The sequence below is a fragment of the Mercenaria mercenaria genome, chromosome 9 (genome assembly GCF_021730395.1).
Source record: "Mercenaria mercenaria strain notata chromosome 9, MADL_Memer_1, whole genome shotgun sequence".
In the NCBI taxonomy this organism is placed as follows: domain Eukaryota; kingdom Metazoa; phylum Mollusca; class Bivalvia; order Venerida; family Veneridae; genus Mercenaria; species Mercenaria mercenaria.
Window position 1 is genome coordinate 24,094,657 of NC_069369.1, and position 15,037 is coordinate 24,109,693.

Consider the following 15,037-nt stretch of genomic DNA (forward strand, 5'->3'; position numbering starts at 1 on the left):
ATACATTTCAGATTTACTACATTTTGTTCATAATGATCATTACAGTCTGCGCTCAATCGAAAACATGGATCTTTCTATTGTTAAACCTAAAACAAACTACCTGAAACAAACATTTAGCTACAAAGCTGCACACATATGAAATTCACTTCCTTCTTACATTAAACTTCATAATAATAATATAACTGCTTTCAAGCATGATTTGAAGAATTTTCTCTTGTTACAATAGTTTTTAGCAATTAATTACTTGTAATTACAAGAATTTTGTTGAATTGATGTTACTGTTTTCGTTTCCAATAATAATAATATTCATATTGTCTTATTATTCAAATCTGTAACTATTTATTATCTTATGGGACAGACTTTCTTTTTTGTATGTATCTTAATTGTCATGAATAATCTTTGTGACGCATGGTAATTCTTTTAAAACATAGTTATTGTTATATTACGTTTATTTAAGACTTCTTTAATTTGAGACGTGTTTGTCGAGAAAATGTAAGTAATTCTGATATGTGTATTCTTGTATAAATGTTAAATTATAAATTGACTGTATGATTGTGTGTATATGTGAATGTATATCAGTTGAAGGCCATACTGGAAATAAGTTGTAGAATATCTGTATTTGTACACTTAGTATGTCACCTTCAGAAAATAAAGTTATTATTATTATTATTATTATTATTATTACTCAGAATACTACCTTGTTCTATATCGCGCATGTTCCGGGTACCAAAATGAATACACATAATTTCGTTGTAAACAGTCTATCCGGTTTAAAGAAGTTGAAAGCGTATAAATCATACTGGTTTGTTACGCGGCTCCGCCGGCCTATGACATATAAAAGCAAGTATCCATTCGCAAAGAAAAGCGGACACAGTTGTCCAATGGTAGCACTGTCTGATTTTGAAACCAAGGGTCGTGAGTTCGAGCACCCGCTCCTCTACTAAAATTACTAACATTTGGATAAGAATGTCGTGTATGGGCGCTTTATAAATGGTGCGCTAAAGAACCAGGGAAGTTCCTGGAATTGTAGCGTCTTCTCTACCTTTTACTATCCTCCATCTAAAATTACATACAGACTACTGGAAAGTCGCCCAGATGATATTGCAATTTGTAAAATGGAACGAACATTGGCGTAGGAGCGATCTCAATAATGGGGGTGAGTCGAGGGGGGGGGGGGGGGGGCGGGGTTTGGGGCAATGGGGGACCGGCCAGCTAACCCTATCCATATTTTTCTTATTGACAATACATATAACACCACACCTCCTTATCAGCTTATCAGTACATCTAAATGCTGTATCAGATTTGCTTCTTTCCTTTATTTACTGTTATTTCTGACAAAAATCAGTTTTTGAGGTAAAAGTTGGGTGATGGGGGTGGGGGGAGGGGGTGAAAAGGGGTGGGGGAAGCATATGATTCCCCGTATCTCAAAATTGGGGGGATGGCGGGGCCTCAGGTCCCCCTGCTCCTACGCCTATGATAAAAACATAACACTGATCCGAAGGGATAGTATACAATAACATATAATACATTTTATGCATTCTTCATTGCACGTTCGATTTTGGACTTTGAATACACACTCTTGCCCTAAAGAATATGAAAGAAAACTACTGCCAAATTTAATTTTCTTTTTAGTTATCTGGTTTTTCTATACGACAAACAGTATTTACATGTGTAGGTAAATTTTCACATATAAGAAATACTATTATATATATGTGGATAAATTAGGTGGCATTAAAAATAAAAAAAGTTATTACATATACAATTTTTAAAAACGTTTCACTCTTTTTTAATGTATATAACAATAGACATTTTATGTCTTAAAGCGCTGGCTGAAAATCAAGTATTTTCTTAGCGATAAAACCGAATATACGAATGGATATTGTCAAGTATGCGAGATCTGCGTATATCTGTGTTCGTTTGCAAGCTAAATAATTATTGCCGCTACCAGTTACCCATATGGGCTATTCACCAAGAAGACTTTTAGTAATGTTTGTAGGGGACAGTGCAATACCTTTACAGAATGCACTTCAGTTCCAGAAGCTTCCCGGGTACTTTAGCGTGTCAGGTGTACTTAAGGCACCAATGCACGGGACTCTTATCCCATATAAGTAATTATACGTTGGAAGAGCGGTGGCAGGATCACACGACCCCTGGTTTCTTAGTCAGACAGTGTTACTTCTGGACCATTGCGTCCACTGCTATGTGCACACGACTCACGATTTTGTAGTCAGACCGTGTTACAACTGGACGACTACATCCGCAGCTACGGGCACATATCCCACGGTTTCGTAGTCAGACTGTGTTACAACTGGACGATCGCATCCGCAGCTATGGGCACATATCCCACGGTTTCGTAGTCAGACTGTGTTACAACTGGACGACCGCATCCGCAGCTATGGGCACATATCCCGTGGTTTCGTAGTCAGACCGTGTTACAACTGGACGACCGCATCGGCAGCTATGGGCACATATCCCACGGTTTCGTAGTCAGGCAGTGTTACAACTGGACGACCGCATCCGCAGCTATGGGCACATATCCCACGGTTTCGTAGTCAGACTGTTTTACAACTGGATCACTGCGTCCCCAGCTATGTGCACATGACTCACGGTTTTGTAGTCAGACAGTGTTACAACTGTACAACTGCGTCCGCTGCTATGTGCACATGACTCACGGTTTCGTAGTCAGTTAGTGTTACAACTGGACAATGCGTCCGCTGCTATGTGCACACAACTCACGGTTTCGTAGTCAGACAGTGTTACAACTGGACGACCGCATCCGAAGCTATGGGCACAAATCCCACGGTTTCATAATCAGACTGTGTTACAACTGGATCACTGCGTCCCCTGCTATGTGCACATGACTCACGGTTTTGTAGTCAGACAGTGTTAATTCTGGACAACTACAACTGGTGCTACGTGCACATCACCCACGGTTTCGTATTCAGACAGTGTTACAACTGAACCACTACGACCGCTGCTATATGCAAATGACTCATGGTTTCGTATTCAGACAGTGTTACAACTGGACCACTACGACCGCTGCTATATGCAAATGTCTCACGGTTTCGTATTCAGACAGTGTTACAACTGGACCACTGCGACCGTTGCTATGTGCAAATGACTCACGGTTTCGTATTCAGACTGTGTTACAACTGAACCACTGCGACCGCTGCTATGTGCAAATAACTCACGGTTTCGTAGTCAGACTGTGTTACAACTGGACGACCGCATCCGCAGCTACGGGCACATATCCCGTGGTTTCGTAGTCAGACTGTGTTACAACTGGACGACCGCATCCGCAGCTATGGGCACATATCCCGTGGTTTCGTAGTCAGACTGTGTTACAACTGGACGACCGCATCCGCAGCTATGGGCACATATCCCACGGTTTCGTAGTCAGACTGTGTTACAACTGGACGACCGCATCCGCAGCTATGGGCACATATCCCACGGTTTCGCAGTCAGACTGTGTTACAACTGGACGACCGCATCAGCAGCTATGAGCACATATCCCACGGTTTCGCAGTCAGACTGTGTTACAACTGGACGACGGCATCCGCAGCTATGGGAACATATCCCACGGTTTCGTAGTCAGACTGTGTTACAACTGGACGACCGCATCCGCAGCTATGTGCACATATCCCACGGTTTCGTAGTCAGACCGTGTTACAACTGGACAACCGCATCCGCAGCTAGGTGCACATATCCCACGGTTTCGTAGTCAGACTCTGTTACAACTGGATCACTGCGTCCCCAGCTATGTGTATATGACTCACGGTTTTGTAGTCATACAGTGTTACAACTTCGTCCGCAGCTATGTGCACATGACTCCCGGTTTCGTAGTCAGACAGTGTTACAACTGGAAAACTGCGTCCGCTGCTATGTGCACACAACTCACGGTTTCGTCGTCAGACAGTGTTACAACTGGATGACCGCATCCGCAACTATGGGCACATATCCCACGGTTTCATAGTCAGACTGTGTTACAACTGGATCACTGCGTCCCCTGCTATGTGCACCTAATTCACGGTTTTGTAGTCAGACTGTGTTACAACTGGACGACCGCATCCGCAGCTATATGCACATATCCCGTGGTTTCGTAGTCAGCCTGTGTTACAACTGGGCGACCGCATCCGCAGCTATGGCACATATCTCACGGTTTCGTAGTCAGACTGTGTTACAACTGGACGACCGCATCCGCAGCTATGGGTACATATCCAACGGTTTCGTAGTCAGACTGTGTAACAACTGGACGACCGCATCAGCAGCTATGGGCACAAATCCCACGGTCTCGTAGTCAGACTGTGTTACAACTGGACGACCGCATCAGCAGTTATGGGCACATATCCCACGGTTTCGTAGTCAGACTGTGTTACAACTGGACGACCGCATCAGCAGCTATGGGCACATATCCCACGGTTTCGTAGTCAGACTGTGTTACAACTGGACGACCGCATCCGCAGCTATATGCACATATCCCGTGGTTTCGTAGTCAGCCTGTGTTACAACTGGGCGACCGCATCCGCAGCTACGGCACATATCTCACGGTTTCGTAGTCAGACTGTGTTACAACTGGACGACCGCATCCGCAGCTATGGGCACATATCCCACGGTTTCGTAGTCAGACTGTGTAACAACTGGACGACCGCATCAGCAGCTATGGGCACATATCCCACGGTCTCGTAGTCAGACTGTGTTACAACTGGACGACCGCATCAGCAGCTATGGGCACATATCCCACGGTTTCGTAGTCAGACTGTGTTACAACTGGACGACCGCATCCGCAGCTATGTGCACATATCCCACGGTTTCGTAGTCAGACTGTGTTACAACTGGACGACCGCATCCGCAGCTATGTGCACATATCCCGTGGTTTCGTAGTCAGACCGTGTTACAACTGGACGACCGCATCCGCAGCTATGTGCACATATCCCGTGGTTTCGTAGTCAGACCGTGTTACAACTGGACGACCGCATCCGCAGCTATGGCACATATCTCACGGTTTCGTAGTCAGACTGTGTTACAACTGGACGACCGCATCCGCAGCTATGGGCACATATCCCACGGTTTCGTAGTCAGACTGTGTTACAACTGGACGACCGCATCCGCAGCTGTGGGCACATATCCCACGGTTTCGTAGTCAGACTGTGTTACAACTGGACGACCGCATCCGCAGCTATGTGCACATATCCCACGGTTTCGTAGTCAAACTGTGTTACAACTGGACGACCGCAGCCGCAGCAATGGGCACATATCTCACGGTTTCGTAGTCAGACCGTGTTACAACTGGACGGACGCATCCGCAGCTATGTGCACATATCATATGGTTTCGTAGTCAGACTCTGTTACAACTGAACGACCGCATCCGCAGCTATTGGCACATATCCCACGGTTTCATAGTCAGACTGTGTTACAACTGGATCACTGCGTCCCCAGCTATGTGCACATGACTCACGGTTTTGTAGTCAGACAGTGTTACAACTGGACAACTGCGTCCGCTGCTATGTGCACACGACTCCCGGTTTCGTAGTCAGACAGTGTTACAATTGGACAATTGCGTCCGCTGCTATGTGCACACAACTCACGGTTTCGTAGTCGGACAGTGTTACAACTGGACGACCGCATCCGCAGCTATGGGCACATATCCCACGGTTTCATAGTCAGACTGTGTTACAACTGGATCACTGCCTCCCATGCTATGTGCACATGACTCACGGTTTCGTATTCAGACAGTGTTACAACTGAACCACTGCGACCGCTGCTATTTGCAAATGATTCACGGTTTCGTATTCAGACAGTGTTACAACTGGACCACTACGACCGCTGCTATGTGCAAATGTCTCACGGTTTCGTAGTCAGACAGTGTTACAACTGGACCACTGCGACCGCTCATATGTGCAAATGACTCACGGTTTCGTATTCAGACAGTGTTACAACTGGACCACTGCGACCGCTGATATGTGCAAATGACTCACGGTTTCGTATTCAGACAGTGTTACAACTGGACCACTGCGACCGCTCATATGTGCAAATGACTCACGGTTTCGTATTCAGACAGTGTTTCAACTGGACCCCTGCGACCGCTGCTATGTGCACACGACTAGCATTTTCGTATTCTGACAGTGTTACAACTGGAGCACTGCGACCGCCCCTATGTGAACAAGACCCACGGTTTCGAAGTCTGACAGTGTTACAACTAGTCCACTGCGTCCGCTGCTACGTGCACAATATCCATGGTTTCGTATTCTGACAGTGTTACTTCTAGACTACTGCTTCAACTGCTATGTGCACACGACCCACGGTTTCGTAGTCGGACAGTGTTACGTCTGGACCACTCCGTCCTCTGCTTTGTGCACACGACGCATGGCTTCGAAGTCAGACGGTGTTATTTTTTGACACTGCGTCCACTGCTAAGTGCACGTCCCACGGTTTCGTAGTCTAACACTGTTACGTCTGGACCACTGCGTACGCTGCTATATGCACACGACCCACGGTCACATAGTCCGACAGTGTTACACTGGATCACTACGTTCGCTGCTACTTGCACATGACCCATGGTTTCGTAGTTAGACAGTGTTACTTCTGGACCACTGCGTCCGCTGCTTTGTGCATATATCCAGCGGTTTCGCAGTCAGACAGTGCACATTACCCATGGTTTCGTAGTCCGACAATGTTGCTTTTGAACAAATGCATCCGGTGCTATGAGCACAAGACACCTGTTTTCGAAGTCAGACAGTGTTACTTTAGGACCACTGCGTCCGCTGCTATGTGCACACGACCCAAGGCCTCGTATTCTGACAGTGTTACTAATGGACCACTGCTTTAACTGCTATGTACACAGAACCCATGGCTTCGTAGTCAGACAGTGTTACTTCTGAACCACTTCGGAACGCTGCTACGTGCACATCACCAATGGTTTCGTAGTCAGACAGTGTTTCGTTTGTACCACTGCGTTTACTGCTATGTGCACACTACGAGCGGTTTCGTAGTCTGACAGTGGTACTTCTTGACCACTGCGTCCGCTGCTATGTGCACACAACCTACGGTTTCGTACTTAGACAGTATTACTTCTGGACCACTGCGTCCGTTTCTACGTGTACACTACGCACAGTTTCATAGTCAAACAGTGTTACTTCTGGACCACTGCGTCCACGACCCACTGTTTCGCAGTCAGACAGTGTCATTTCTGGACCACTGCCTCTGATGCTATATACACTCGACCCAAGGTTTCGCAGTCTGACAGTGTTACTTCTGGACAAGGCGGCCACTGCTACGTGCACGTAACCAGCGGTTTCGCAGTCTGACAGTGTTACTTCTGGACTATTGTGGCAGCTGCTATGTGCACATCTCCAACAGTTTCGTAGTCTGACAATGTTACGTCTTGACCACTGCGTTCGCTGCCACGTGCACAAGACTTACGGTTTCGTAGTCAGACAGTGTTACTTCTGGACCACTGCGGTCGCTGCTATGTGCACACGACCCACGGTTTCGTAGTCTGACAGTGTTACTTCTTGACTATTACGGCAGCTACTATGTGCACATGTCCCACAGTTTCGTAGTCTGACAATGTTACGTCTGGACCACTGCGTTCGCTGCTACGTGCACATGACTTACGGTTTCGTAGTCAGACAGTGTTACAACTGGACCATTGCGTCCGCTGCTATGTGCACATCACCCACGAATTCATTGTCAAACAGTGTTACTTCTGGACAACTGCGGTCGGTGCTATGTGCACCCTACGGACAGTTTCGTATTCAGACAGTGTTTTTTCTGGAGCACTGCGTCCGCTGCTATGTGCACATCATCCGCTGTTTCGTAGTCAAACAGAGTTACTTCTGGACCACTGCGGCCGCTGCTATATGCAGTCTGACAGCGTTACTTCTGGGCCACTGCGTCCACGACCCACTGTTTCGTTGTCAGTGTTACATCTGGACCATTTCGGCCACTGCTACGTGCACGTAACCAGCGGTTTCGCAGTCAGACAGTGTCACTTCTGGACCACTGCGTATGATGCTATATACACTCGACCCACGGTTTTACGGTGTTACTTCTGGACAACTACGGCCACTGCTACGTGCACGTAACCAGCTGTTTCGCAGTCAAACAGTGTTACACTTCTGGACCACTGCGACCGCTGCTATGTGCACACGACCCACGGATTCGTAGTCTGACAGTGTTACTTCTTGACTATTACGGCAGCTGCTATGTGTACATGACCCACAGTTTCGTAGTCTGACAATGTTACGTCTGGACCACTGCCTTCGCTGCTACGTGCACATGACTTACGGTTTCGTAGTCAGACAGTGTTACAACTGGACCACTGCGACCGCTGATATGTGCACATCACATGTGATTCTTTGTCAAACAGTGTTACTTCTGGACAACTGCGTCTGTGCTATGCGCACACTACCCGAAGTTTCGTATCCAGACAGTGTTTTTTCTGGAGCACTGCGTACGCTGCTATGTGCACATCACCCGCGGTTTCGTAGTCAGACAGTGTCACTTCTGGACCACTGCGGTCTGTGCTATGTGCACCTTACCCACGGTTTCATAGCCTGACAATATTACTTCTGGACCACTGCGTCCGCCGCTGCTACGTGCACATCATCCACGGTTACTTAGCCTGACAGTGTTACGTCCGGACCACTGCGGCCGTGGTGCCATGTACACATCATCTACGGTTTCGTAGTCAGACAGTGTTTCTTCTGCGTACGGTGCGGAGTGTACATCACCAATGGTGTCGTAGTTAGTTAGTATTGCTTCTGGACCACTGCGACCGCTGCTATGTGCATATCACCCACGGTTTCATATTCAGACAGTGTTACTTCTGGACCTCTGCGGCCGCTGCTATGTGCACATCACCCGCGGTTTCGTAGTCAGACAGAGCTACTTTTGGACCACTGCGGCCAAGGTGGTTTCGCAGTCAGACAGTGTCACTTCCTGACCACTGCGTCCGCTGCTTTGTGCAAAACACTCGCAGTTTCGTATTCTGATAATGTAACTTCTGTACCAATGCCTCCGCAGCTATGTGCAGAGGACCCACGGTTTCCTAGTCTGACAGTGTTCCTTCTGGACCAATGCGTCGGCTGCTATGTGCACAACACTTGCATCATTCCATATAATTTTAGCCAGTAATCATTAATTAGAGTTTGAATTTATGAAATCTCTAACAATTTGAGACGCGCCATGAGAAAACATAGTGCATTTGCGACCAGCATGGATCCAGACCAGCCTGCGCATCCGCGTTGTCCGCTTTAAAAGCCTATTGCAATTAGAGAAACTGTTAGCGAACAGCATGGATCCTGACAAGACTGCTCGGATGCGCAGGCTGGTCTGGATCCATGCTGTCGCAAATGTACTATGTTGGTTTTCTCATGGCGCGGCTTATTTTACTCCAATGGGAGATCACTTTACATGGTAGATATACACCGCAGAATACCTATACTTTTTCAACCAATCAGAAGCCTTGTGAGTTGCTTCCACCTGACCTTAAAAATCAGTGCTCCTCGTCCGCGAATACTGATTAAGATACATATTGAAGACGTTTTTATTCTTTATAAATGGGATATTCTGAAAACTCCTTAAACAACCTTTCACTTCGATTTTTTTTTCAAAGTTTAACCTGTTGTGAAATCCGTCTCCGAGTAAAGGCCTGTGCTAATAAACACGCGTGAAAATGGCCACTGTTTTCTCTTCCTAGTTAGAAATAATCAATGTGAATTTTACTGCGTTGGAGACCACCTGTCAACAAAGACCACTTTTTGCATTTCCCAAGTGTGGTCTTTACTGTCAAATTATGTTTACGTAGTGTTATAAATGATGAAGAACGTCTTTGACCGGGCGATTAGACTCGCTGACTTCGAATCACTCGACCTAAACCGATATAGGTTTGAAACCTTGTTTTGTGTGTAAAATTCTTCATGTGAGGAAGCCATCCAGATGGCTTACCGAAGGTCGGTGGTTCTATCCAGGTGTCCACCTATGCCTGAAGCAATTGTCAGACAGGCGCCTTTATTTCACCATCAAAAGCTAGAAACGTCGCATATGACCTAAATTATGTCGGTTGACCCTAAACCCAACCGAACCAAAACAGTAACAAATGAATGAAACGGATAGTTCCCGTTTTATTTGCAGAAGAAAACCGAATAAGTATGAGTACGTACGAAGATTACAACCAATCATCTCGTATCTATGACGACCAGAGAATGGCGGTTGGAACAGACGTTATGGCTGCCATGTTACAGTTCTACAGCGGTAAAAAATTGCAGGTGTGCAGTTTGTTAACGTACGGATAAATCATTTAAAAAGCTTCTGGAACAATATTTTAAGCTCTTTCAAAACGATGTGTCATCATCTCGTTCTACTTTCATTTCTATAGAATCACAGTAGTTTTCAATATTGGTTAAATATTATGTAAATTCTCAATCTTTTGGCCATACAGAAAATTGCGTTTCCGTAACAACCGGAAAGTGCCGATATCGCATACGGAGCATACGTAACAGAACGGAAAGGGCCGATTGTCATTATGGGTCGTGTACATCATGAAGAAGATAACAACTATGTATCTCGCCCTCTCTCACAACCAGACAATTGCTGGAAGTGTAGAGCAGATAGGGGTCTTCCTTAAATACTACAAAAAATACCATACGTCCTTACATGTATATAACTTAGAAACGAATAAAAAAATTGTGAATTTATCATTATGACCCTTAAGGCCAAATACCGCAGTTCTAACATCATCAGCAATTGTTAACTGGGGAAATATTATAGAAAGTGTGTAAATATAATTATACATACAATTTGAAAATATCGTGTTATTATTAATTATGCAAAAGAATTCGTTGATATGGGCGTCGGTCATATAACGATTTTGGACGCGTCAGCTGGAATGTTAGAGAAAGCTAAATCCAAACTTGCAGACTACATGGCAATGGATGGCTGCTTAACACACATTAGATTGTAATGCATTGTAAAAAGACATAGAACTTCGATGTAGAATGAATATATATTTTTTCTATTTAAAATAGGTTTTGAATCATCTAGACAGAGATAATCCTGCTTTTCCGAATAGTGTGAAGACACTAAAAGAGTCTGTTAGAATCTTGCGACCAGACGGGTTGATTATTATTTCAACAGTCCTTACAACAGCGCTTTCTAGGGTCGCGTGGTTTTCGCAGCTGAATATGGAATTTACGAATCGATTTAACGCATCAGTTCTCCCTTCATTGGAGCAGTTTGAACAAATGTTTGAAGATGCTGGTATCAAGTGTATTCAAAAACTAAACATATATGGGTTCAGATATTTATAAAAATTATTACAACTTAGATGATATTTTAGATAAGTCCCTACGTGCAACACGTGCATACTGGACATTTGCAACAAAGGAAGAGGTAGCTGATGTTGTTCAGAAGGTCAAAGCCTTAAAAGCTGAAGGAGAATATGAGAAATGGGTCAAAGAATCGAGGCAGCTGTCTGTGGGTTTTGTCTTGAGCAAGTTACGTTTTAAATATATATGTATGTAAAATTTCGCACTTGTTTCGGGGGCACAAAAACTGAGGCAGACAGATTTAATACAAAGACAGGATAGATGCATATTGAGTATATCAAGCATGCCTGAGTCATTACTTTTATAAAAAAAATGTGCCACCAGATCTAGTATTATTTTCTTATAGATCTAAGTAGATGAAGCAAATTTATTATGCCCACCTTCGTTTGTTCGTTCGTTCGTTTGTTCATTCGTTCGTTCGTCCCAAATTCGTGTCCAGTCTGTAACTTTGTCATCCATCAAGAAATTTTAATATTACGTATTATATTCCTGGCCGGTCCATAACTCTGTCATCCTTGAACACATTCTAATATTATATATCACAAATATATCCCATAATAAGATGGTGTCATGCCCAACATTCAGACTCCTAGCCAAAAGGTTAAGGTCACACCCAGAGGTCAAAGGTCAATAGTTTCTTCCCGTCCGTCATTCTACCATCCATCAAGGGATTTTAATATTAAAAAAAATATGTTTCTCAGAATGAGTCAACTTGTGATGCACAACACAGATTGATCAAGGTCACACTCTAAGGTCAAATGTCAATGGAGTGTTTTCCCTGTCTGGTCCATAACATATACGTTATAAAATGACCAGACATTTCCCAAGATATAACATGTCAGCTACCACTTTCATACAATTCCCAAGATATAACATGTCAGCTACCACTTTCAAACAATTCCCAAGATATAACATGTCAGCTACCACTTCCATACAACTGAAGCAGGGCGGGGCGGGGGGTCTGGGCGGGCGTATGCACCTTTTCAAAAATGTCTCTGTCGTTTTAGAATGCGTTTGTATTGTAAACTGTTATTGTGATATTCGAATCATATATAATTCCATGAAAAATACATAGCCTGATTTTGTCACTGGGTTAGATACTAATTCAGTTGTTGTGTTTGTTGTGTAGAGGCACAGTCAACAATATATCTAACAAATAGTTACTCATTTTGTTTGTTCCAAGTACTTATTCTCACCAGTAGTGTGTATTTTTTATCAAAATTTTTATTATCAGATAAGGTGATTGTATTAATAGATATAACAAGAAATATCTTTAAAAATGATGGTCGGCGAATTGTAATAAGGAAAGAAGTTTATGATTTTTTCATTTAACATTCATCTTTCATCTAACATTTTTCAAATTGCAAAACTAAACACTGCACTTTAACAATTTAAATGGTTCTCTTTTAATTTTTCGCAAAGGTTTCGTAGGGTTGCAATTTTGTTTCGTTTATCCTTAGACGAATAATTACAGCAGTAGTTTGATGAAGATTCATGAAGCGGTTCATGAGAAGAGGTCATTAAAAGTGTTTATATTTTTAGCTAAATTGGTCCCTATCCCCACTTGTAACAAAATAGCAGGAGACCTTACGATATTGTTACACATCGAGTTTGATAAAAATCCATTACATTTTAGTGGTTAATGCGAAGAAAGGCATATCTACTTTTAGCTATAATGGTCCCTAATAGGGCCCAAGTTCCTATATAAATAAATTTGGAAGAGGACCTTATAATGATGCTCCAGACCAAGTATGACAAAGATCCACCAAGCTGTTCATGAGACGCTGTATAAAGGCATTTCTAGTTTTAGCTCTAGCAGCCCCTAAAAGGGGTCAAATGTCCCAGCTGAACAAAGTTGGCTGCGGGCCTAATAAAGATGCTACAAATCAAGTTTGATTAGAATACATGAGAAAAAAATCAATTAAAGGATTTTTTTATTTATTATTTTTATTTATTTCTAAAATAGGCCAACTGATCCCGCTTTAACAAATAGCATATTCGCTATTCATGAATCTTTGGACAATGACGTCACACCTATAAAAAAGTGAAGGTCAAGCAAAACATACAATTGTAATTATTTCAATATTTCTGTTTCATAAGCAAAGTTTGACCCTAGTCATATCACATAGATAAACTGTATGCAGCGTACCTTTATTTCAGTGTAATGAGATTCAGTCATTATATAGCATATATATAATAAAACAGATTTCAACTGAGTTCAATATTTGCATACCATACTAAAGAAAAATATTCATATATAATAAATCAGTTAAATAATTTATAACAAATATATCAAAGCAAACAAGTACTCATTTTAATATGCAATCTGAATAAGTCACAAAAGCAAGAAACCTTTTCATATACAGACGACAATTGTTACAAGGAAAATCTTTTAAAAAGCACTTCTCTACATAAAAGACTCTTATCACACCCTTATTTATGTGATACGCAGACCGTATTCAGCTCTTTCTTCAATTTGATATATGTTGGTATTTGAACAGGTTTTTTATCATATTTATTAAACTTACTTATCATTTTGAGATATATCAATATTCTTGCTAAATATACTGAGCCAAAGTTAGCTTTAAAACTGTGAACAGCGTAGTTTAGGATAAACGCGTTGTCTACATTTCACTCAGCGTAGCACAATCAACAGAGTGGAAGAAATTGACACTCTCGTCCAATCAGGCAGAGTGTTGCATAAATCTTCCATTTTGATAAATTATCTATAATGCGTTATCAAGTAGTTTGATTTGCAAACTGAAGTCACGTGGCATAGGTAACGAAAACGAATTTAGACGGCGTCGCCGAAAAAGATATTAACAATTGTACATAGAAATCCAGAACGCAAAACCCAAACACATGATATAACTTTATAGTATATACTGTAGGTAAATAGAGAATTCCTTTAGTTGCAATACATTTATTATAGGTTGATATGTAGTGCAGCTCTGCATTAACAAATAGTAGAATTAAATTTTTCTGGTGTGTAATTTAAAAACAAGTTTTGTAGTACCATGTAAATGTCATGCATTTCCTTTATATATTAATTACCTCCCTTTAATATTACAAAGTATTTCATTATATTTCTATTTAATTTTCCATACCAGTTTAAGAATAAAATCACATTAAATCTTTCAAATACAATAAACTTGATAACAAGACATAACGCACAATCTTCGAAACATCACAAAATTACAAAGATTTGAATTGAAAAGAAAACTCATTCAATCAGTTTTTCAACGAAACTTTTCGCTGACAACATTTACACGCTTTAAAACTATTGTATCTGACTTAGTTTATACTAATTTATTTTAGCTCGGTTGTAATGAAAGCTTTAAAGTTCTTTGAACCACTCTCGAGTCCGCTTCCTGGAAAAACAGTACTGGTGTCATATAAGAGGTCATGGCCGTGACCCCAGTGGGGCTCGAACCCACAACCCCCGGGTAGAGCAGCCGACACATTAACCACTAGACCACCGTTCTCCTCAGCCACAAAGCCAGGATCAGTGAAGATTACATTCAGTACCTAGATATCAAATATTTTAGAACTTTGTTTCAAGTATTCATTCTAATCTAAAGTGCATTCTGTAAATTTCTTCGAATAAATTGTTTTGTTTGAAGTTTGCTGCTGGCTCTTCTCTATAAGTATTGCATCTACAAATTTATAATATGGACCCCACCCCCTTACAAGAGAATATAAAATGAAAT